Raw genomic sequence first — 24,714 nt, forward strand, 5'->3', positions numbered from 1 at the left:
TATATTAATGTCGTGCTGCCTACTCCTTCACCTTTGCTTCTCTCAATCTAGTAGTATATCATCCAAGGAACAGTGGTTGAATATTCATCAACTTCAGTTTAATTTCTTCCAATAAGTACAGCCAAAGCCTTATTTGTTCCACGATTTTACCTCAATTTTAAAATATACTAATCAGCCTGCAAAACCCATTGAGGGGTTGCGATAATAGTTATTGACTTGCTCCGTCCAATTCTTATGACTTGATGGTAGTCAAACCAATAGATCCTAGCCTTGAAGAACCCAAATGGCATAGAGGAAGAATTTAACTCTTCCATTATCTTCACCAATGTTGGATTATAATAATCAAATGCTCCTGGCTCCGAAAAGAACACACTTCAAACAACATTAACCTATCCAACCAACCAACATTCTCTAGCACTCCGTCAAGCTTCAAACGAATCTCATTCTAAACCCTCTACTTAGTTGTCCAAGAATACAATTTCTCAGTCCACTTTAGATATGTCAACCCAGTGTGCAAACATTTAAACCCAACATTTCTTCAAAACGTGAAGGGTCCACGCTTATCTTCTCTCTACATTGACACACATTATTGACATGCCCTAAGACCATCCTCAGCTCATCAATTATTTACTAAGCCCTTCGCATCCCTCTATAGATGCTTGCAACCATTGAATTACTAGACTACAGTATAGAACAAACAAAGTAGCTTACTACAAAACTGTAAACATGACATGATTAAGTTGGGGTTCCATCCGTGGTACTTCAAAATTTACAAAGTTTGGGTCCTATCCAACTCAAGTAAAGTTAGTTCTTCCACAATACGTTATGAACATATTTCCATCCACATTCCTTGCTACTAAAAAGTCATCTACATTTGCTTCCTTTCTTTTTGTTACTAGAAGATAAGCTAAACTCAATCTCTAACTCTTCAACATACTTTAAATATGGCTTTATCTCAGAGGCATTCTAGACCCTCACAGCCCCTGTAGCTGCCTTAAGTATTTAGCCTCCATATCTTTATTCACCACTTCATCCCTATTCATATTGTGTTCATAGGAAGAAACCCATCCAGCTTCTACGATATCCAATTTTGAAGGTAATCAAATTCTATTCTTATTCCAAACTAAGCATTTTCATCAATTAAATCAAAAGCAACAGAAATATCTAAAAAGGAAATACCATCCTCTTTCCTCTCGACACAACTATATCCTCCATGTATGTTTAACTCTTTTGAATTACCATGATATGCCCACTTGGATCACCCTATTATAATAATCTCACATCTTTTCACAAAATCCTTACACAAGTCTATCCATCTTCTACCAAAAATGTAGCTTTGCGATTTCATCATGTCCAACTTAAGGTGCATATCCTATAATTTATGGTCTCCGTCAATAACATAAGCTTGATGGATAGAATCTTACAGCCAAATCTTTTAACATCCACCACATCCTTTTTTCCATCTTATCCACTGTGACACTAGTCTAATATTAATAGAATTTGACCCATTTAACCTTAAAAAAATAAGCTACCTCCTTCTTCATAACCTTGGGTACTACGATAAACCAACCCTCAATGTCCTTGAACCATAAGATGTGTTCAGGATTTTGCCTATAATTGACCACCTTATGGGAAAATTGTTATTCTCTTCTCAAAACTATAATTACTGCTCCCAAGACATCTGCTTTATGATTCTATCTTCCTGTAGGGCTGGCCACTCCTTCAGACTTTGCTTCTCTTAATCCAGTAGTATATCATCCAAGGGTGAACAACTTTATAGTTATTGAATATTTCCCAAGTTCTGTTTAGCTTCCTTTATTGCAAGATAAGTACATCCGTCTTTGTTCCAGACTTTACCTCATTCTTAACAGATCCTAATTAGCCAACAAAGCCCATTAGGGGGATTAAACGGTAATCACAGACTTGTGTCATCCACCTCTTACAACATAAAGGTAGTCAGCCCTAGAGGCCCTAATATAGAAGAATCTAAATGGTTTGGGACCTGAATTAAACTCCTTTGTTAACTTCACAAGTATTGAATTATTATATAATCAAATGATATTAGCTCCGAAAAATATGGTTCAAATGACCTTAACCGAAAAACCCAATCAACATTCGCTAACAATCTACCAAGCTTAAAACGAATCTTATGCTCTCAACTCTACCTATTTGTCCAATAGTAAACTTTCTCGCTCCACATTAAATATGTCAACCAGCCTCATCAATTCACACATTTAACCCCTCCTTTGCTGCCAACTCCAAAAAGGTGCCAGTAATCTTATTCCCAAATCCTTTAGACAAAACCACATCATTCTTTTAATCTTTATCCAAAGTGGCACCCATTATACTTTTAATTCAATTAGGGCCAATTAACCTAAAAAAACTCAATTGACTACTCCATCATATCCTTAGGGTCATCAATAAATCACTCCTTGATGTCCTCGAGCTATAAGATCTGATTACTATTCCACCTTAAGAAAAAATTCTCATCCCCATCTCTAAGCTGTAATTGTTGCTCCCCATACATCTCCTTTGTCATTTTATCTTAATGACGTGCTGCCTACTCCTTCACCTTTGCTTCTCTCAATCTAGTAGTATATCATCCAAGGAGCAGTTGTTGAATATTCACCAACTTCTATTTAGCATACTCCACCAAAGAACAGCCATAGCCTCATTTGTTCCACGATTTTACCTCAATCTTAACATATAGTCTAACATTATACGAATTTGACCCATTTAACATTAAAAAAATCAGCTACCTCCTTCTTCATAACCTTGGGGACTACGATAAATCACCTTCAATGTCCATGAACCATAAGATGTGTTTAGGATTTCACCTATAGTTGGCCACCTTATGGGAAAATTGTAATTCTCATCTCAAAACTATAATTACTGCTCCCAAGACATCTCCTTTATGATTTTATCTTTGTCTAGTGCTGGCCACTCCTTCAACCTTTACTTCTCTTAATCCAATAGTTTATTATCCATGGGTGAACTACTTTATAGTTATTGAAAATTATTCAACTTCTGTTTAGCTACCTTTATTGCAAGATAAGTACATCCTTCTTCGTTCCACAACTTTACCTCATTCTTAACAGATCCTAATTAGCCGGCAAAGCCCATTAAGGGGATTGAACGGTATTCACATACTTGTGTCATCCACTTCTTACAACATAAACGTAGTCAGCCATAGAGGCCCTAATCTAGAAGAATCTAAATGGTTTGGGACCTGAATTAAACTCCTTAGTTATCTTCACAATCATTGGATTATTACATGATCAAATGATCATAGCTCCGAAACATATGGTTCAAACTTCAAATAACCTTAACCGAAAAACCCAATCAACATTTGCTAACACTCTACCAAGCTTCAAACGAATCTTATGCTCTCAACTCTACTTATCTGTCTAAGTATACACTTTCTCGCACCACATTAAATATGTCAACCAGCGACATCAATTCACACATTTTAACCCGTCCTTCGCAGCCATCTGCAAAAAGGTGCCAGTAATCTTATTCCCAAATCCTTTAACCGAAACCATATCATTCTTTCCATCTTTATCCACTGTGGCACCCATTATACTTTTATTTCAATTAGGGTAAATTAGCCTAAAAAAAATTCATTTGCCTACTCCATCATATCCTTAGGGTCATCAATAAATCACTCCTTGATGTCCTCGAGCTATAAGATCTGATCACTATTTCACCTTAAGAAAAAATTCTCATCCCCATCTATAAGCTGTAATTGTTGCTCCCCGTACATCACCTTTGTAATTTTATCTTAATGTCATCCTGCCTACTCCTTCACCTTTGCTTCTCTCAATCTAGTAGTATATCACCTATCATCTAAGGAGCAGTTGTTGACTATTCACCAACTTTTGTTTAGCTTACTCCACTAAAGAACAGCCAAAGCCTCATTTGTTCCACGATTTTACCTCAATCTTAACATATAGTAATCAGCCTAAAAAACTGACTAAGGGGCTCGGATATTAGTTATAGACTTGTTCCGTCCGGTTTTTACGACATCATGGTAGTCAAACCAACAGGTCCAAGCCTTGAGGAACCCAAATGGTTTAGAGGAAGAATTTAACTCTTCCATTATCATCACTAGTGTGCGATTATTATAATCAAACGATCATGGCTACGAAAAAACACATTTCAAACAACCTTAACCTATCCAGCCAACCAACATTCTCTAGCACTCAGTCAAGCTTCAAACGAATCTCATGCTAAACACTCTACTTAGTTGTCCAAGTATAAAATTTCTCAGTCCACTTTAGATATGTCAACCTAGAGTGCAAACATTTACATCCAACATTTCTTCCAAATGTATCTTCTCTCTACATTGACACACATTACTGACATACCCTAAGACCATCCTCGGCTCATGAATTCTTTACTAAGCCCTTCGCATCCCTATATAGATATTTGCGTCCATTAAATTACTAGACTACACTATAGAGCAAACAAAGTAGCTTATTAGAAAACTATAACCATGACATGATTAAGTTGGGGTTCCATCCGTGGTACTTCAAAATTTACAAAGTTTGGGTCCCATCCAACTCAAGTCATGTTAGTTCTTCCACCATCTGTTATGAACTTACTTCAATCCACGTTCCTTGCTACCAAAAAGTCATGTACATTTTATTTCTCTCTTTTTGTTACAAGAAGATAACCCAAACTCACTTTCTTACACTTCAACATATTTTTATTATGGCTTTATCTCAGAGGCATTCCTGACCCTCACAGCCCCTGTACTTTCCTTAAGTATTTAGAATCCATATCTTAATTCACCACTTCAACCCTATTCATATTGTGTCAATAGGAAGAAACCCATCCAGCTTCTACGATATCCACTTTTGAAGGTAATCAAATTCTATTCATATTCCGAACTAAGCATTTTTCGTCAACTAATTCAAAAGCAACAGCAAAATCTAAAACGGAGATACCATCCTCTTTCCCCTCAACAAAACCATATCCTCCATTTATGTTTAACTCTTTTGAACTTCTTTGACATACCCAGTTGGATCAGCTCTTTTAATAATCTCTCCTCCTTTCACAAAATCCTTAAACCAGTGCTTCCATCTTCTATCAAAAATGAAGCTATGGGATTTCATCATGTCCAACTCAAGATGCATATTCTTTAATTTATGAACTCCGTCAATAACATAAACCTGAATGATAGAATCATACAGCCAAATCTTTTAATATCCACCACATCCATCTTTCCATCTTATCCAATGTGATGCTAGTCTAACATTATTCGAATTTGATGCATTTAACCTAAAAAAAAATCAGCTACCTCCTTCTTCATAACCTTCGGGTCTACAATAAATTAACCCTACAATATTGACACACCCTAAGACCATCCACGGCTCACGAATTCTCTACTAAGCCCTTTGCATACCTCTATAGATGCTTGCGTCCATTGAAATACTAAAATACACTATAGAGCAAACAAAGTAGCTTATTAGAAAACTCTAACCATGACATGATTAAGTTGGGGTTCCATCCACGGTACTTCAAAATTTACAAAGTTTGGGTCCCATCCAACTCAAGTCATGTGAGTTTATCCACTATCTGTTACGAAAATACTTCCATCCACGTTCCTTGCTACTAAAAAGTCATCTACATTTGCTTCCTTTCTTTTTGTTAATAGAAGATAAGCCAAACTCACTTTCTTACTCTTCAACTTATTTTAAATATGGCTTTATCTCTGAGGCATTCCTGAACCTCACAACCCCTGTAGCTACCTTTATGTCCTATTCATATTGTGTTAATAGGAAGAAACCCATTTAGCTTCTACGATATCCACTTTTGAAGGTAATCAAATTTTATTTTTATTCCAAACTAAGCAGTTTCATCAACTAAATCAAAAGCAACAGCGAATTCTCAAAAGGAGATGCCATCCTCTTTCCCCTCGACACAGCCATATTCTCAATGTATGTTTAACTCTTTTGAACTTCCATGATATGCCCACTAGGATAACCAATTATAACAATCTCTCTTCCTTTCACAAAATCCATACACTTGTCCATCCATCTTCTATCAAAAATGTAGCTTTGTGATTTCATCATCCAACTTGAAGTGCATATCCTTTAATTTATGATCTCCATCAAAAACATAAGCTTGATGAATAGAATCTTATAGCCAAATCTTATCCACTATGAAGCTAGTCTAAAATTAATCGAATTTAACCTAAAAAAATCAGCAACCTCCTTCTTCATAACCTTGGGGATTACGATAAATCAACCCTCAATTTCCTTTAAAAAATAAAATGTGTTTAGGAATTCGCCTATAGTTGGCCACCTTATGAGAAAATTGTTATTCTCGCCACAAAACTATAATTACTACTCCCAAGAAATCTCCTTTATAATTTTATCTTTACATAATGCTGGCCACACCTTCACTTTGCATCTCTTAATCCAGTAGTTTATTATCCAAGGTTGAACTACATTACAGGTATTGAATATTTCCCAACTTTTGCTCAGCTTCCTTTATTGCAAGATAAGTACATCCTTCTTTGTTCCACGACATTACCTAATTCTTAACAGATCCAAATAAGCGGCTTGAACAGTATTCACATACTTGTGTCATCCACTTATTAAAACAAAAAGGTAGTCAGCCCTAAAGGACCTAATCTAGAAAAATCTAAATGGTTTGGAACCTGAATTAAACTCCTTTGTTATCTTCACAAGCATTGGGATTATTATATGACCAAATTATCCTAGCTCCGAAACATATGGTTCAAATAACCTTAACCGAAAAACCCAATCAACATCCCAGAACACTCAACCAAGCTTCAAACAAATCTTATGCTCTCAACTGCACTTATTTCTCCAAGTGTACACTTTCTAGCAACACAATAAATATGTCAACCAGCCACATCGATTCACACATTTAACCCCTCCTTTGCTCCCAACTGCAAAAAGGTGCCAGTAACCTTATTCCCAAATCTTTTAACCTATACCACATCATTCTTTCCATTTTTATCAACAGTGGCACCCATTATACTTTTATTTGAATTAGGGCCAGTTAGCCTTAAAAAAAACTCAATTGCCTGCCTACTCCTTCATATCCTTAGCGTCTTCAATAAATCAATACTTGATGTCCTGGAGATAAAAGATCTGATCACTATTCCACCTTACGAAAAAATTGTCATCCCCATTTAAAAGTTGTAATTGTTGCTCCCCAGACATCTCCTTTGTCATTTTATATTAATGTCGTGCTGCCTACTCCTTCACCTTTGCTTCTCTCAATCTAGTAGTATACCATCGAAGGAGCAGTGGTTGAATATTCATCAACTTCAGTTTAATTTCCTCCACTAAAGAACAGCCAAAGCCTTATTTGTTCCATGATTTTACCTCAATCTTAAAATATAGTAATCAGCCTGCAAAACCCATTGAGGGGTTGCGATAATAGTTATTGACTTGCTCCGTCCAATTCTTATGACTTGATGGTAATCAAACCAATAGATCCTAGCCTTGAAGAACCCAAATGGCATAGAGGAAGAATTTAACTCTTCCATTATCTTCACCAATGTTGGATTATAATAATCAAATGATCCTGGCTCCGAAAAGAACACACTTCAAACAACATTAACCTATCCAACCAACCAACATTCTCTAGCACTCCGTCAAGCTTCAAACGAATCTCATTCTAAACCCTCTACTTAGTTGTCAAAGAATACAATTTCTCAATCCACTTAGATATGTCAACCCAGTGTGCAAACATTTAAACCCAACATTTCTTCCAAAAGTGAAGGGTCCACAATTATCTTCTCTCTACATTGACAAACATTATTGACATGCCCTAAGACCATCCTCAGCACATCAATTATTCACTAAGCCCTTTGCATCCCTCTATAGATGCTTGCATCCATTAAATTACTAGACTACACTATAGAGTCCGTGGTACTTCAAAATTTACAAAGTTTGGGTCCCATCCAACTCAACTAAAGTTAGTTCTTCCACAATCCGTTAGGAACATATTTCCATCAACATTCCTTGCTACTAAAAAGTCATCTACATTTGCTTCCTTTCTTTTTGTTACTAGAAGATAAGCCAAACTCAATTTCTAACTCTTCAACATATTTTAAATATGGCTTTATCTCAGAGGCATTCTAGACCCTCACAGCCCCTGAAGCTGCCTTAAGTATTTAGCCTCCATATCTTTATTCACCACTTCATCCCTATTCATATTGTGTTCATAGGAAGAAACCTTCCAGCTTCTACGATATCCAATTTTGAAGGTAATCAAATTCTATTCTTATTCCAAACTAAGCATTTTCATCAACCAAATCAAAAGCAACAGAAATATCTAAAAAGGAAATACCATCCTCTTTCATCTCGACACAACCATATCCTCCATGTATGTTTAACTCTTTTGAACTTCCATGATATGCCCACTTGGATCACCTCTAATATTAATCTCACCTCCTTTCACAAAATCCGTACACAAGTCTATCCATCTTCTATCAAAAATGTAGTTTTGCGATTTCATCATGTCCAACTTGAGGTGCATATCCTATAATTTATGGTATAATTACTGCTCCCATGACACCTCCTTTATGATTTTATGTTCATGTAGTCCTGGCCACTCCTTCAGCCTTTGCTTCTCTTAATCCAACAGTATATCATCCAAGGGTGAACTACTTTACAGTTATTGAATATTTCCAAACTTCTGTTTAGCTTCCTTTATTGCAAGATAAGAGCATCCTTCTTTGTTCCATGACTTTACCCTATTCTTAACAGATCCTAATTAACCAACAAAGCCCATTAGGGGCATTGAACGGTAATCACATACTTGTGTCATCCACTTCTTACAACATAAAGGTAGTCAGCCCTAGCGGCCCTAATCTAGAAGAATCTAAATGGTTTGAGACCTAAATTAAACTCCTTTGTTAACTCACAACCATTGGATTATTATATGATCAAATGATCCTAGCTCCGAAACATATGGTTCAAATAACCATAACCGTAAAACCCAATCAACATTCGCTAACACTCTACAAAGCTTCAAACGAATCTTATGCTCTCAACTCTACCTATTTGTCCAAGAGTAAACTTTTTCGCTCCACATTTAATATGTCAACCATTCACATCAATTCACACATTTAAATCCTCCTTTGCTGCCAACTCCAAAAAGGTGCCAATAATCTTATTCCCAAATTCATTAAATAAAACCACATCATTCTTTCAATCTTTATCCACAGTGGCACCATTTATACTTTTAATTCAATTAGGGCCAATCAGCCTTAAAAAAAACTCAATTGCCTACTCCATCATATCCATAGGGTCATCAATAAATCACTCCTTGATGTCCTCGAGCTATAAGATCTGATCGCTATTCCACATTAAGAAAAAATTCTCATCCCCATCTCTAAGCTGTAACTGTTGCTCCCCGTACATCTCCTTTGTCATTTCATCTTAATGCCGTGCTACCTACTCCTTCACCTTTGCTTCTCTCAATCTAGTAGTACAACATCCAAGGAGCAGTTGTTGAATATTCACTAACTTTTGTTTAGCTTACTCCACTAAACAACAGCCAAAGCCTCATTTGTTCCACAATTTTACCTCAATCTTAACATATATTAATCAGCCTGCAAAGCCCATTAAGGGGTTCGGATAATATTTATTGACTTGCTCCGTCCGGTTCTTAAGACATGATGGTAGTCAAACCAATAGGTCCTAGCCTAGAAAAACTCAAATGCTTTAGAGGAAGAATTTAACTCTTCCATTATCATCACTTGTATAGGATTATTATAATCAAATGACCCTAGCTCCGAAAAGAACACACTTCAAACAACCTTGACCTATCCAACCAACCAACATTTTCTAGAACTTTGTCAAGCTTCAAACGAATCACATCCTAAACCCTCTACTTAGTTCTCCAAGTAAACAATTTCTCAGTCAACTTTAGATATGTCAAACCAGTGTGCAAACATTTAAACCCAACATTTCTTCCATTCGTGAAAGGTCCACGCCTATCTTCCCACTACATTGACACAAAATTTTGCATACCCTAAGACCATCCACGGCTAACGAATTCTCTATTAAGCCCTTCGCATCCCTCTATAGATGCTTGCGTCCATTGGAATACTAAAATACACTATAAAGCAAACAAAGTAGCTTATTAGAAAACTCTAACCATGACACGATTAAGTTGGGGTTCAATCCGTGGTACTTCAAAATATACAAAGTTTGGGTCCCATCCAACTCAAGTCATGTGAGTTTACCCACTATCCGTTATGAACATACTTCCATCCATGTTCCTTGCTACTAAAAAGTCATCTACATTTGCTTCTTTCTTACTCTTCAACATAATTTAAAAATGGCTTTATCTCTGAGGCATTCCAGACCCTCACAGCCCTTGTAGCTGCCTTAAGTATTTAGCATCCATATCTTTAGTCACCACTTCATCCCTATTCATATTGTGTTAACAGGAAGAAACCCATCCAGCTTCTACGATATCCACTTTTGAAGGTAATCAAATTCTATTCTTATTCCAAACTAAGCAGTTTCATCAACTAAATCAAAAGAAACAGCAAAATCTCAAAAGGATATACCATCCTCTTTCCCCTCATCATAACCATATTCTCCATGTATGTTTAACTCCTTTGAACTTCCTTGATATGTCCACTTGGATCACCTCTTGTAATAATCTCTCCTTCGTTCACAAAATCAATACTCTAGTCCATCCATCTTCTATCAAAAAGGTAGCAGTGCGATTTCATCATGTCCAACTTTAGGTGCATATCCTTTAATTGATGATCTCCATCATTAACATAAGCTTGATCGATAGAATCTTACAGCCAAATCTTTTAACATTCACCACATCCTTCTTTCCATCTTATCCACTGCGACGCTAGTCTAACATTATTCGAATTTGACCCATTAACCAAAAAAAAATCAGCTACCTCCTTCATAACCTTGGGGACTACGATAAATCAATCCTCAATGTCCTAAAACCATAAGATGTGTTTAGGATTTCGCCAATTGTTGGCCACCTTATGGGAAAATAGTTATTCTCGTCTCAAAACTATAATTACTGCTCCTAAAACATCTCCTTTATGATTTTATCCTCATGTGGTGCAGGCCACTACTTCAACCTTTGCTTCTCATAATCCAGTATTTTATTATCCATGGGTGAATTACATTCCAATTATTGAATATTTCCCAACTTCTGTTTGACTTCCTTTATTGCAAGATAAGTACATCCTTCTTTGTTCCACGACTTTACCTCATTCTTAACACATCCTAATTAGCCAGCAAAACCCATTAAGGTGATTGAACGTTATTCACATACTTGTGTCATCCACTTCTCACAACATAAAGGTAGTCAGCCCTAGAGGCCCTAATCTAGAAGAATCTAAATGGTTTGGGACCTGAATTAAACTCCTTTGTTCTCTTCACAAGCATTGGATTATTATATGATCAAATGATTCTAGCTCCAAAACATATGGTTCAAATAACCTTAACCGAAAAACCCAATCAACATTAGCTAACACTCTACCAAGCTTCAAACGAATCTTATGCTCTCAACTCTACTAATTTGTCCAAGTGTACACTTTCTCGCTCCACATTAAATATGTCAACCAGCCTCAACAATTCACACATTTAAACACTCCTTTGTTGCCAACTACAAAAAGGTGCCAGTAATCTAATTCCCAAATCCTTAACCTAAACCACATCATTCTTTCCATCTTTATCCACTGTGGCACCCATTATACTATTATTTCAATTAGGGCCAAAGAGCCTAAAAAAAATCAATTGCCTACACCATCATATCCTTAGGGTCATCGATAAATCACTCGTTAATGTCCTCGAGCTATAAGATCTGATCACCATTCCACCTTAAGAAAAAATTCTCATCCCCATCTCTAAGCTATAATTGTTGCTCCCCATACATCTCCTTTGTCATTTTATCTTAATGTCGTGCTACCTACTCCTTCACCTTTGCTTCTCTCAATCTAGAAGTACATCATCCAACGAGCAGTTGTTGAATACTCATTAACTTCTGTTTAGCTTACTCCACTAACGAACGGCCAAAGCCTCATTAGTTCCACGATTTTACCTCAATCTTAACATATATTAATCAGCCTGCAAAGCCCATTAAGGGGTTCGAAGTATTGACTTGCTCCTTCCAGTTCTTATGACATGATGGTAGTCAAACCAATAGGTCCTAGCCTAAAAGAACCCAAATGCTTTAGAGGAGGAATTTAACTCTTCTATTATCGTCACTTGTGTTGGATTATTATAATCAAATGACCCTAACAACCTTGACCTATCCAACCAACCAACATTCTCTAGCACTTTGTCAAGCTTCAAACGAATCTCATCCAAAACCCTCTACTTAGTTGTCCAAGTATACAATTTCTCAGTCCACTTTAGATATGTCAAACCAGCGTGCAAACATTTAAACCAAACATTTCTTCCAACCATGAAAGGTCCACGCCTATCTTCTCTCTACATTGACACAAAATATTGACATACCCTAAGACCATCCTCGGCTCATGAATTCTCTACTAAGCCCTTCGCATCCCTCGATAGATGCTTGCGTCCATTGAAATACTAAAATATACTATAGAGCAAACAAAGTAGCTTATTAGAAAACTCTAACCATGACATGATTAAATTGGGGTTCCATCCGTGGTACTTCAAAATTTACAAAGGTTAGGTCCCATCCAACTCAAGTCATGTGAGTTTATCCATTATCCGTTATGAACATACTTCCATCCACGTTCCTTGCTACTAAAAAGTCATCTACATTTGCTTCCTTTCTTTTTGTTACTAGAAGATAAGCAAAACTCACTTTCTTACTCTTCAACATATTTTAAATATGGCTTTATCTCTGAGGCATTCCTGACCCTCACAGCCCCTGTAGCTGCCTTAAGTATTTAGCATGCATATCTTTATTCACCACTTCATCCCTATTCATATTGTGTTAATAGGAAGAAACCCATCCACCTTCTACGATATCAACTTTTGAAGGTAATCAAATTCTTTTCTTATTCCAAACTAAGCAGTTTCATCAACTAAATCAAAAGCAACAGCAAAATCTCAAAAAGAGATACCATCCTCTTTCCCCTCGACATAACCATTTCCTCCATGTATGTTTAACTCTTTTGAACTTCCTTGATATGCCCACTTGCATCACCTCTTGTAATAATCCCTCCTCCTTTCACAAAATACTTACACCAATCCATCCATCTTCTATCAAAAATGTAGCTTTCTGATTTCATCATGTCCAACTTGAGGTGCATATCCTTTAATTTCTGATCTTCCTCAGTAAAAAAAGCTTGAGGGATAAAATCTTACACCGAAATATTTTAACATCCCCCACGTCTTTCTTTCCATCTCATCAACTGTGACACTAGTCTAACATTATTCGAATTTGACCCATTTAACCTTAAAAAAATCAGATACCTCCTTCATAACCATGAGGACTACGATAAATCAACCCTCAATGTCCTTGAACCATAAGATGTGTTCAGGATTTCGCTTATAGTTGGCTACCTTATGGGAAATATGTTAATCTCGTCTCAAAACTATAATTACGACTCCCAATACATCTCCCTTATGATTTTAACTTCGTGTAGTGCTGGCCACTCCTTCATCCTTTGCTTCTCTTAATCCAGTAGTTTACCATCCAAGGGTGAACTACTTTATAGTTATCAAATATTTCCGAACTTTTGTTTGACTTCCTTTATTGCAAGATAAGTATATCCCTCTTTATTCCAAAACTTTACCTCATTCTTAACACATCCTAATTAGCCAGCAAAGCCCATTAAGGCGATTGAACGGTATTCACATACTTGTGTCATTCACTTCTTACAACATAAAGGAAGTCAGCCCTAGAGGCCCTAATCTACAAGAAATCTAAATGGTTTAGGACCTGAATTAAACTCCTTTGATATCTTCACAAGCATTGGATTATTATATGATCAAATGATCCTAGCTCCGAAACATATGGTTCAAATAACCTTAACTGAAAAACTCAATCAACATTCGCTAACACTCTACCAAGCTTCAAAACAATCTTATGCTCTCAACTCTACTTATTTGTCCAAGTGTACACTTTTTCGCTCCACATTAAATATATCAACCAGCCACATCAATTCACACATTTAACCCCTCCTTTGCTACCAACTGCAAAAAGGTGCCAATAATCTTATTCCCAAATCCTTTACCTAAACCACTTCATTCTTTCCATCTTTATCCACTGTGGCACCCATTATACTTTTATTTCAATTAGGGCAAATTAGCCAAACAAAAAAAAACCTCAATTGCCTACTCCATCATATCCTTAGGGTCATCAATAAATCACTCCTTGATCTCCTCGAGCTATAAGATCTAATCAAAATTCCACCTTAAGAAAAAATTGTCATCCCCATCTATAAGCTGTAATTGTTGCTCCCCGTACATCTCCTTTCTCATTTTATCTTAATGTTGTGCTGCCTAATCCTTCACCTTTGCTTCTCTCAATCTAGTAGTATATCATCCAAGGAACATTTGTTGAAAATTCACCAACTTCAGTTTAGTTTCCTCCACTAAAGTACAGCAGAAGGCTTATTTGTTCCACAATTTTACCTCAATCTTAACATATAGTAATCAGCCAGCAAAGCCCATTAAGGGGTTCGGATAATAGTTATTCACTTGCTCCGTCCGGTTCTTATGACATGATGGGTAGTCAAACCAATAGGTCCTAGCCTAGCAGAACCCAAATGGTTTAGAGGAAGAATTTAACTCTTCCATTATCATCACCTGTGTTTCTCTATTATAATCAAATGATCCTAGGTTCGAAAAGATCACACTTCAAACAACGTTAACCTATCCAACCAACCAACATTCTCTAGCACTCTGACAAGCTTCAAACGAATCTCATGCTAAACCCACAACTTATTTGTCCAAGTATACAATTTCACAGTCCACTTATAAATATGTCAACCCAGTGTGCAAACATTTAAACCCAACATTTTTGCCAACCGTGAAGGGTCCATGCCTATCTTCTTTCTACATTGACAGAAAATATTGGCATACCCTAAAACCATCCTCGGCTCATGAATTCTTTGCAAGGCCCTTCGCATCCCTCTATAGATGCTTGCTTCCATTGAATTACTAGATACACTATGTAGCAAACAAAGTAGCTTATTAGAAAACCGTAACCATCACAAGATTAAGTTGGGGTTCCATCCGTGGTACTTCAAAATTTACAAAGTTTGGTTCCCATCCAACTCAAGTCATGCTAGTTCTTCCACCATCTATTATGAACATACTTCCATGGACGTTCCTTGCTACCAAGGAGTCATGTGCACTTGCTTCCTCTCTTTTGGTTACTAGAAGATTGGCCAAACTCACTTTCTTACTCTTCAACATGTTTTAAATATGGCTTTATCTCTGAGGCATTCTTGGCCCTCACAATACCTGTAGCTGCCTTAAGTATTTAGCATCCATATCTTTATTCACCACTTCATCCCTATTCATATTGTGTTAATAGGAAGAAACCCATCCAGCTTCTACGATATCCACTTTTGAAGGTTATCAAATTCTATTCTTATTCCAAACTAAGCATTTTCATTAACTAAATCAAAAGCAACAGCAAAATCTCAAAATGAGATACCATCCTCTTTCCCCCTCGACACAACCATATCCTCCATGTATGTTTAACTCTTTTGAACTTCCTTGATATGCCCACTTGGATCACCTCTTAATAATAATCTCTCCTCCATTTACAAAATCCTTACACCAGTCCATCCATCTTCTATCAAAAATGTAGCTTTGTGATTTCATCATGTCCAACTTGAGGTGCACATCCTTTAATTTATGATCTCCGTCAATAACATAAGCTTTATGGATAGAATCTTACAGCCAAATCTTTTAACATCCACCACATCGTTCTTTCTATCTTATCCACTGTGATGCTAGTCTAACGTTTTTCACCACTTCATCCCTATTCATATTGTGTTAATAGGAAGAAACCCATCCAGCTTCTACGATATCCACTTTTGAAGGTTATCAAATTCTATTCTTATTCCAAACTAAGCATTTTCATTAACTAAATCAAAAGCAACAGCAAAATCTCAAAATGAGATACCATCCTCTTTCCCCCTCGACACAACCATATCCTCCATGTATGTTTAACTCTTTTGAACTTCCTTGATATGCCCACTTGGATCACCTCTTAATAATAATCTCTCCTCCATTTACAAAATCCTTACACCAGTCCATCCATCTTCTATCAAAAATGTAGCTTTGTGATTTCATCATGTCCAACTTGAGGTGCACATCCTTTAATTTATGATCTCCGTCAATAACATAAGCTTTATGGATAGAATCTTACAGCCAAATCTTTTAACATCCACCACATCGTTCTTTCTATCTTATCCACTGTGATGCTAGTCTAACGTTTTTCGAATTCGACCCACTTAGCTTAGAAAAAATCAGCTACCTCCTCGTTCATATCCTTGGGGACTTGAATAAGTCAACCCTTAAGTGTTTTAACTATAAAATCTGAACACGATTCCAGTCATTCCACCTAAAATTCACCGCTTTATGGAAATTTTGTTATTCTTGTCTTCAAATAATAATTTTTGCTCCGAGACATCTCCTTTATGATTTTTATTCATGTAGTACTGCCTAACCCTTCACCTTTGGTTCTCTTAATACAGTAGTTTATCAACCAAGGGTGAACCACTTTGTAGTTATTGAATATTCGCCAACTTCTGTTTAGCTACCTTTGTTGCTAAATCAGTACATCCTTCTTTCTTGCACGACTTTGCCTCAATCTTAACAGATCCTAATCAGCTGGCAGAGCCCATTAAGAGGTTTGAACAGTATTTACTTACTTGTGTCATCCTCTTCTTAAAACATAATGGAAGTCGACCCTAGAGGTCCTAATCTAAAAGAATCTAAATGGTTTAGAACCTGAATTAAACTCCTCTACTATCTTCACAAGCATTGGATTATTATGATTGGATGATCCTAGCTCCAAAATTTATAGTTCAAACAACCTTAACCTATCAACCCAACCCACACTCTCTAAAACTTTATCAATCTTTGGGGACCCATTTAGCCTATTAAAAATCAGCTACCTCCTCCTACAGATCCTTGGGGACTTAAATATAACAATCCTTAATGTCCTTGAACTATAAGATGTGATCACGAGTCCACTAACAGTTGACCACCTTTTAGAAAAACTGATATTCTTGTCTCCAAACTATAATTACTACTCCTCAAACAACTCTATTATGATTTTTTTTTCATGTAGTGCTGCCTACTCCATCACCTGCGCTTCTCTTAATCCAGTAGTTTATCATCCAAGGGTGAACTACTTTGTAGTTTTGAATATTCGCCAACTTCTGTTTAGCTTCCTCACTATTAGATAAGTACAACCAAATTCTTCTTTGTTCCACAACTTTACCTTAATCTTTACATATCGTAATCAGCCGACATGGCTTATCAAGGAGTCCAAACAGTATTTACTGACTTCTGTCATCCTGTTCTTACACCATGATGGTAATAAGCCCAAGAGGTCCCATTCTAGAAGAATCAAAATGGTTTAGCACCTGAATTAAACTCCTCTATTATCTCACAAGCATTGGATTATTATGATTAGATGATCCTAACTCCATAAAATATGCTTCAAACAACCTTAACCTATCAACCCAACCAACATTCTCTAACACTTTATCAATCTTCATATGAATCTTATGCACTACCCTCCAACTTTTCTTCCATGTTCATGAATTATGTTTTCTACATAGAATCTCCTACTTACTTATCGAACAGTTTATTAAAGAGAAACAGTTTAGATATAAGAGAAGTTCATATTAACAAACATATAAATTTAACCATAAGACTTTGATGACATAAAGCTTCTCAGTATGTCTACTAAATTTATATTGAACTACTGAACAGAATCATGATTATGAGGAACCATTCCACAATATTTGAGGAGTGAAATATTCAGCAAATGGTACCAACAGAAAATTAATGCCCATTACAGGGCACTCAGAAAGGGGGGGAGGGAAATTGTAAAACAAGAAAAAAATTAGAAACACTGGATGGTGTTGTTTGATAGATACATAAAACTAGCAGAAATAACTCACCATTTCCACATGCATGGTCTTGACTGACTTCTTTCTGTACAAGCTCTGGTAGGACAAGCATCCTAGACTGAGAGAGGGTAGAAAAAGAAAACCACAAGAATCTCAATAAATGGCTGTAATTTGTAAGTAGAGGCCAATCCAAACGTCATACTTAGTAACTGAAAGGATAACTATATTACAAGAAAATGTTTGCACGAAAGTTTTAAGCTGAGGACCCTGGTATGACATCTAAAAGATAGGCAACTCTAGTTGTTTAAGAATTTAAGTCATTAATTTTAACAATCTAAGTAAACTACATTAGTCACCAACATCGAACAAGATCTTCACCTTATTTTTCGGTGGTGGTGGATGAGGGCCATGAGGCACATGGACAAATCTGAACTTTAATGTGATAGACAGGGAAAGAATACAACAGGTATACTACCATGATATGCGCAGAATTTAACCAAATCAAAACCAGAGATAAAATTGATACAACTGAAATGCAGAGTCGATATGGGTAAACGGTAGAAGACAGAACTATAAATCAACAATGACGTACGAACGAAAAAATCAGATTAGTACTAGAAGGGAGAGAAGCTATGTCCGACTCTTTGCCGGAGAGACAGACAGAAGAGAGAGAGGGAAACTTGGGGAATGTCCGACTAGAATGAAGGTCGACCACAGTCTTAAAAGTAAAGAAGCGATGAACTTCTTTTTTCTTGGATATGAAGCTTACATATTAAAGGGAGGAAAACAATTATATACAAAATAACCTTAAGTTTCATTTGAAGAAAAAGCCAACAATCTTCGGGAATGCTCAAGAACTTCGAACAGAACTTAACAGTCGCGATCGAAAAGAGAAGTATGATAAGATTCTTATTGGCGATCAGGATCTGGGGATCGGATGTTGAATAAAGAAAAGAAATACGACCTCGCTTCGAAAAAACTGAAGCGAGGTCGTATTTCTTCTCCCTACGACTTCTGATCCCAGATAGCAAACCCTAAATTCCATTTCAATAACAAATTAGAAATCCTATTAAAGAGGGATTGAAGAAAATATCGCGAACCATGGTCAGCCGAAGAAATGCGAACGCTCAAGAACTTCTAACAGAGATGAACAGCCGTGGTCGCCCGGCGATCGAAAATACAAGTAGATTATGATTCTCATTCGCAAATTGCAACGAAGAGCAGAGGAAGAAGTTGGGGGTTGGGATCGGAGGTTTGGAGTTCGGGAGAACGAAAAACTCAGCGATGAAGTCGTATTTCTTCTGTGGAAACTAAAGAGAAGCTCATAGAAAACTGAAAGAAATATATATTGAATAAGTCGGTTTCTCTTTTATTTTTATTTTCGGTAAATGAAATGTGTCCTTCAGACAAGCGGTACACTTTTTTAAAAATATTTTTGCGCGAGAAGCAAGTCGGCGCCATTTTTTAGGGTTTTTGTTTACTTTTCGGAAAATATAGCAAGTTTTGAAACGTTTCAATTTTTATTTTTTTTATGTCATTTTCTTATAACATTTCTTCTAGTTCAATCCATGGTTCGGAGTGTCGGTGATATATTGCCATGTTGAAGTGTTGCGACACGACACCCCCTTCCACATGAGGTTGACAATAAGTCAACAAATTATTGCGATATGTAACCAAATACTGTCAATGTCGCTTATCTCTTTTATTTCTTGCATTTTAACTCTATTTTGCTATAATCTTCGACATTTACGATTATATCCTGTTTCATTAGCATCGACTATTATATTATTTGTGTCAATCAAGCGGAATTTTATACAGTCAAACATATGTCATGTAGGAACATTAGTTTATATGATGTTTTAGGTCAAAATAACTCTCACAATGTGTTTATTAGCCTCAAGTTTTGCTACACAATAAAATTCAAAATAAAATGACTCCAAATACCCCTCGGAACTATGAGTCGGTTTTTTATTAATACCCCTCCAAATGTTGCCTGACATATCGCGATATATTGCCATGTCAGTGGGGTCGCTAACCACCGACATGACGACACGATTTTTTAAACATCGTTTCAATCCAAGTCTACAGTGAAGTTGAACCAAATTCGTGTGAATACTCTTTTGAAATACCCAATTAATTAGACATATAAAACTTTAGCATGACTTTAATCATAGTGATAGTTCTCATGCAAAGAATTAGACCGATGACTTCCACGAGTTTAAGTTGAAATCAATCATCTCTATAGTATGATTCAATTTTTTTATAGTAGCTAATAAATAAATTATCTGATGTTCATCATTTAAAATTTAAACATTTAAGTTGCATGGCACTCTCACAATACACCGTTTTATCTTTCCTTGTGTATCAATATATTAGTAATATAGCAAATCATTAAAGTTTTAGCATCAATTCAAATAGAGCAAAGAGTGTTAACAAACAATACAATGTTAATGACAAACAAAATATGGTGAATTGTGGAGCACTTCTATCAAATACCCCCTCGACAAATATATGTAATAACAATAAACCTTCACATTTTTCAAAAATTGTTATGAAAAAATATACAATCAAAAGTTAATTAATTTATTTAACATTGAAAATAGTACAATAACATCAACAATAAGCCTTGTTCCAATTTAATGGGGTTGGCTACATGGATTGTTGCATTTCAATTAGTTATCTTTGATGCCATGTTAGGTACAATGTCTAACCTATGCATATCATTTTTAACTACTTTTCTTAATGTTATTTTAGGTATGCCCTCAATTTTTATAGTTTATTCAGTCTATATTATATTATTTGTCTGTACAAAAGCATTTATAAGTATTCGTTTAACGTTGGCCATAGTAAACGACTTTCTCAAAACTTATCACGTATGAGAACAACTGGCAAACAAACTCTAGTATAATTATGAATTATCTCATAGTTTATTACTCATCTATATGATTATTTTTAACAACCTAACATTATGTACTATACATTATAGGTGGTCGAAGAACAATCTTATATAATTTTTTTAAACTTTTAATGGAATACGTCGATCACACGAGACCCATATACACCTCTCTACTTCATCCACCTTACTTGAAAATAGTAGATGATATAATCAGATGGTCTGTGTATTTATATAATTATCTAATTACACGTGCTTACAATTTTGTTGTTTATTCACAAGTTGATAAGTTAATTATAATATATATAAAACTTATACCAAGTATTTTTGGGTAAATATCACTTACCTCCCCTCTTAGCTGGACAAATAGCACTTACACCCCATATTAGTTTGATAATGTCACTTACCACCCCTCTTATCTAGCAAATATATCAAACACCTCCCCTCTGTTAACTTTTTTCGGTTAAATTTAACTTTTACCATTAAATATTTGTCTAAAACCCCAAACTACCATTGACTAAAAATATTTTTTATTTTAAACCCTAAATTACTGTAATCACCATAACAGTTAAAATACTATTTACCCTCAATTAAAATAGTTATTAAAAATCAAAACATGATAGTTAAAAACAAAATTATCTTTAATTATTAAAAGCTCAACATACCCTCTTTTTTTTTTTTTAAATGTATCAAACAATTGAAAAAACACATACTACTATCAAGTAAAATTAAAAATACATTATTCATTCAAAAATAAAACAAAATAAAATAAAATAAAAATAAAAATACAATTAAAAAAAAAAAAGGTATATTGATAAAATTAAACACATACTACTATTTTGGGTTTTTTATTAATTGTTTGACCAAAAAAAAAATTAAAAAGGGTATGTTGGGTTTTTAATAATAAAAGATAATTTCGATTTTAACTATGGTGTTTTAATTTTTAACAATTATTTTAATTGCGTGTAATTTAGTATTTTAACTGATAGGGTGATTATGATAATTTAGAGTTTAAAATAAAAAATATCATTAGCCAATGGTAGTTTGGGGTTTTAGAAATATATTTAACGGTAAAAGTTAAATTTAACTAAGAAAGTTAACAGATGGGAGGTATTTGATATATTTGCGAGGTAAGAGAGGAGGTAAGTGATATTATCCAACTAAAAAGGGGTGTAAGTGCTATTTGTCTAGCTAAGAGGGGAGGTAAGTGATATTTGCCCAATATTTTTTATAATATATAAAAAGCAAACTAATATTATTTGTGCATGCAATAAGATATTTTTTATTTTTTATTTTGGGTTGGGGGAAATTGGGCAACAATAGAGTCAGTGGATTAGGTTTTTTAAAACCCTGATCTCTACCTTGATGCTAGTCCTAACCTAATAACAATAAAATAACGCATAATTCCATATAACTGACATACTTTGACAAAAAAAATCCTACTAAATAGGGTCGAATCAAGTCAAGCCTAAACGTCTTAGGTCAAACACTCAACTTTGATATAAATTATTCATAAATAAATATAATGGTAGATATGTAATACATCATATATCTTACCCCAGCCAAATAACCACTCCCCTCTTCCCCCCCCCCCCCCCCCCCCAAAAAAAAAAAAAAGGAAAAGAATAAATAAAGAAAATGTAGTACATAAAAGTGGAGGTTGTTTTTAGATAGATGCATGGACACATACTTTCATGTAAAGTTGCGTTTATGTCATTATACATGAGAATTATTTTATAATTTAATGCATAGTTTATCATCAATATCATGTATTAGTTTGGCAAGTGTAACAAAAAAAGATTCTTACAACACCAACAACAAGGCAACGAATATAAAACGTGAAAGCAGCTCAATGATGCATCTTAGAAGCCAATAATATATTCACACTATCATTAATTATGGAGTTACTTTTTTCATATTATTACAAACTTTTAATGACCTATATGCATATTAAAATAATTACATAAAATAGTATTGTAATGATTCTCAATGTGAAATGTGATGCATAGAACTGATCTACATCCTATACTAATCTTCATTGGAACTAACATGACAATTATAACAAATAAATATTTTAAAAATACCAACAAAATAATATGTGAAAGTGGCTCATATGATGGATGCGTGTTGGAAGCTAGTAATATATATATTCCGGAAAAGGAGAAGATAGGTTAGAACTTAGAAGGTAGAACAAAGTTTGACAGGCGAGCAATTGACTTTGGATTAAGTTGTCCACACGGATTGCTTCCATATGGAATAAAGAAGGGACTCGTTTGGTTGGCTCCTAATATTAACGCCACTTATTAATTTAATCATTTTATCAATTAGAATCACCATAAGGAACAAATATGGTAATGACACTCTTTTTATTCAGGGACAATTTGATTTGATTTGATGGATTTTATCAAAATAAAATTCAATGGTTGTAACAATTTAACTATAGTGAATCATATGTGGAGTGTCTTAGCTTGGTGTATATGGAATATCAGGAATACAATACTCTTTAGAGGGATTGATGCCTCCATTATGCATACAATTATTACTTTATATTTTCTATGTATAGATATACAATCTCATATTATAGAATTTCAAAAGCCTCATGGGAAACATTTTCTAAGGCCTAGTCATATCATTTATGAAGAACTTGCTATTTTTCAAATATTTGTTGATGGATCTTGGGATAGTACTTCAAACAAAGGCGCTGTGACTTGTATGCTGCACATTTAATGCGCAGCATATGCAGCGAACGGTCGAGATCGAAATCTCCGTCGAGATTTCGATCTCGACCGTTGGCTTCACCATGCTGTGCATTTAATGCGCAGCACTGAAGCACAACCCAAACAAATGAGGTAGAGGGTGCATCATGTGGGATTATAATGATGGTTTTGTAGCGGCTCAAAGCAGATGTGGACATAATACTTCTGCAACTTTAGTTTAACTTGAAGCCATTAGAAATGGCATTATTATGGGTTCCTCTTTAGGGGCGGTTGATTTGCATATTCATTCGGACAGTTTACTGCTTGTTAGTGCTTTCCAAGGTCTCCAATCATCTTTAGATTTGATGTATCTCAGTTTAGTAGTAGATATTTTGAAACATTGTTATTTCTTTCCTAGGGTTTTTTTAGTTATATTCATAGAATTGGCAATGGCTTTGCTGATTCATTGCTAAGGGTGCTTACAGATTATATATAGATAGATCTTGGTGGGGTATACCACATTTGTTTATTGTGGATTCCTCTCGCTTTTATAGGTCCTATGACCTAAACTTTTTCGTTTAATATATTTACTGCTTTTTTAAAATAGGAATGACACTATCTATTATTAGGAAATCAAAGATAAGTGATGATGTAAAGAAGCTAAACTATTAAAAATTAACTGAGACTATAGTGGTAGCAATAGGGATCTTATTAATAAATAGGACAAACTCAAGGAGTGGCATAAATATTAGGGGATAACTTGCGGGTGGGTGGCGTTGAAAATATCCCAACTAAGAATAGCCAAATCCATTGTAAAACCTCTTGTTTGTTGCAGGATCGGGGATTTTGCTTTCAATGTTACATCTTATTTATGTCCATGCGCCGCAATCCTTGTGACAATCCCCTACTCCACTGAAAACAAAGAAAAGAAACACACACTAGCACTGGCTAGAACTCACCATCCTAGCAAAATCCAATAGCACCCATAAATTTTATTAGATCAATTTTTGACAGGGAATTGGATCATCAATTTATCTTTAAATGAATGATAGCTATCCATCAGCACA

At 35.3% G+C, this 24,714-nt stretch overlaps 1 long non-coding RNA gene across 1 annotated transcript in view; it reads right to left on the reverse strand.

Annotated features, from left to right (window-relative positions):
- Positions 1-19,380, reverse strand: part of LOC149014362 (uncharacterized) — a 68,355-nt gene extending 48,975 nt beyond the window's left edge. The window contains exons 1-2 of the long non-coding RNA XR_016173658.1: positions 19,159-19,380; positions 18,110-18,176 (exon numbers count right to left, since the gene is read on the reverse strand). This is a non-coding gene — a long non-coding RNA (uncharacterized LOC149014362). The remainder of the gene's footprint in view (positions 1-18,109; positions 18,177-19,158) is intronic.
- Positions 19,381-24,714: the final 5,334 nt, after the last annotated feature.

This window comes from Hakea prostrata, chromosome 5 (genome assembly GCF_041222555.1).
Source record: "Hakea prostrata isolate BN-2017 chromosome 5, UWA_Hpros_2, whole genome shotgun sequence".
In the NCBI taxonomy this organism is placed as follows: Eukaryota; Viridiplantae; Streptophyta; class Magnoliopsida; order Proteales; family Proteaceae; genus Hakea; species Hakea prostrata.